Source organism: Vigna unguiculata, unplaced genomic scaffold, assembly GCF_037176805.1.
Source record: "Vigna unguiculata cultivar grain cowpea cultivar isolate G323 ecotype 2 unplaced genomic scaffold, ASM3717680v1 ptg000107l, whole genome shotgun sequence".
Classification (NCBI taxonomy): domain Eukaryota; kingdom Viridiplantae; phylum Streptophyta; class Magnoliopsida; order Fabales; family Fabaceae; genus Vigna; species Vigna unguiculata.
Genome location: NW_028196749.1, coordinates 15001 through 17500, shown reverse-complemented (window position 1 = coordinate 17500; position 2500 = coordinate 15001).

Genomic DNA, 2500 nt, shown 5'->3' with positions numbered 1-2500 from the left:
GTGTGGAGTTTTGTGAAAAAATGAAATTCGTGGTTTTTGAGATGTGAGGGTTGGAATGGCCTCCAAATGTCCCCAAATGAATACCATGAAATTCTTGGTGCACGAAAGTTTTGAGTTCGGAGGGTTTTGCACATGGCCAAGTTGGTCGGTGCACCGCGGCATAGCTAGATGGCTTGTGTGGAGTTTTGTGAAAAAATGAAATTCGTGGTTTTTGAGATGTGAGGGTTGGAATGGCCTCCAAATGTCCCCAAATGAATACCATGAAATTCTTGGTGCACGAAAGTTTTGAGTTCGGAGGGTTTTGCACATGGCCAAGGTTGGCGGTGCACCGCGGCATAGCTAAATGGCTTGGTGGGGAGTTTTGTGAAAAAATGAAATTCGTGGTTTTTGAGATGTGAGGGTTGGAATGGCCTCCAAATGCCCCCAAATGAATACCATGAAATTCTTGGTGCACGAAAGTTTTGAGTTCGGAGGGTTTTGCACATGGCCAAGGTTGGCGGTGCACCACGGCATAGCTAGATGGCTTGGTGGGGAGATTTGTGAAAAAATGAAATTCGTGGTTTTTGAGATGTGAGGGTTGGAAAGGCCTCCAAATGCCCCCAAATGAGTACTGTAAAAGTGTTGGTGCACAAAAGTTTTGAATTGGATGCATTTTGCACTTGGCCAAGTTGGTCGGTGCACCGCGACTAGATAGGTTGGTGCCAAAATTTGTCAAATTTAAGACCTTGGCCAAACTGAATGAAATTTTGTGGGGAGGTTCCTGATATTGTTTAGTGGTGGACTGGAAAAAATGAGGTCGAAATTCGAAGTCTACATGTGCTTTTCTATTTTTCCCGATTTTACACATACCCGGTAAGTAAAAAAAATAAAAAAAATAGTTCCCCTTCGAGAAAAATTATGAAATTTGGTGAGCAAGGAGATACCATTATTCTACGAATTACTGCAAAAAATCGCATCAAAATTCGAAGTATAGCCCGAGATATGGACTTATGTCTGCTCAAAAAAAGTGTATCTACTTGTACAATTTTGCCTTTTGCATATTAACCTCTTATAGGGGGGGAGTGCTCCTTGAGCCGGCCAGCTCCACACTGGCAGGTTTTAAAGGGAGCTTGATGAGGCCTCCCCCCTCACGTGGTGCGTGCGTTAGCATGTTTATCATGGCACAACTAGCCTCTTCATAGTTGTTGAGCTTTATTAATACCAACACACGGTCGTCACTGATCGTTGGTTAGCTCGGCAGCTAGTCCCTCGGATATTGTGGAAAGTTATTTTCATGCCTAGCGATGCTTGACCCTGCGTCACTTGATGTTTCCATTTGCTTGCTTGCCCATGGTAGGTGGGGGGTGGACCGTCTTGTGGTGTGGTGTCTTGCGAACGTGAGGGTGTGTGAGTTGTAATCGAGATGCACTTGCTGGCTGGCTCCATGCCTTGCGTATCGAACGGTCAAGCATGCATCTCTTCCATTTTCACCCGTTGCCTTGGGTGATATTGGTTGATCAGTCCCTGTGTTGCCTACCCACTAGACGGTACTTCTGTGGTTGCTTCGAATTCTATCTTTCCATCACGAAGAGGTGTTGGAGGATCCTAATGTCACGCACGTGTTCCATCTAGTGAAACATCTCAGTGATGCACGTGTTGTGGCTAGTTCTTTTGGATGCGGTGCATTATATGAACTCGGGTTTACTTTAGCGACCCAGTCAACATAATTCGGTTGTGTCCCTTGATTGAGACGTTGTCCTTGAACTTGTTGTGAACAATATCGTTCTTCCACAACCCGTCGTCTTGAGTGCGATGGAAGGCAAATAAGATGTGCTTTGGCATGTCATGCACGTACTCGATTGCGGGAAGTGTGAGAAAGTGTTGTTGACAACCCGTGGGAAATGGAATGTGGCAAATCGTGATGAGCTCTTCGTGGATCTGCGAAGAAGACGACCTTTGGGCCTGTTGGAAACGAGGGAGGCGATGTTGAACTGCGAAGAAGATGGACTTTTGGGTTGTTTGAATCAATGGGAGGCCACGCGAGAACTCCGAATACTATGGACTCTTGGGTTGTTGGAAGCAACGGGAGGCCCCGCTAGAACTCCGAATACTACGGACTCTTGGGTTGTTGGAAGCAAGGGGAGGCCCCGCTAGAACTCCGAATACTATGGACTCTTGGGTTGTTGGAAGCAAGGGGAGGTCCCGCTAGAACTCCGAATACTACGGACTCTTGGGTTGTTGGAAGCAAGGGGAGGCCCCGCTAGAACTCCGAATACTATGGACTCTTGGGTTGTTGGAAGCAAGGGGAGGCCCCGCTAGAACTCCGAATACTATGGACTCTTGGGTTGTTGGCAACGACAACTTGGGGGGATGACACTGGAAAAGAGTGAACTAGGCCAAACTGCGAACAAGGCAACTTGGGGGGATGACACTGGAAAAGAGTGAACTAGGCCAAACTGCGAACAAGGCAACTTGGGGGGATGATGCTGGAAAAGAGTGAACTAGACCGAACTGCGAACAA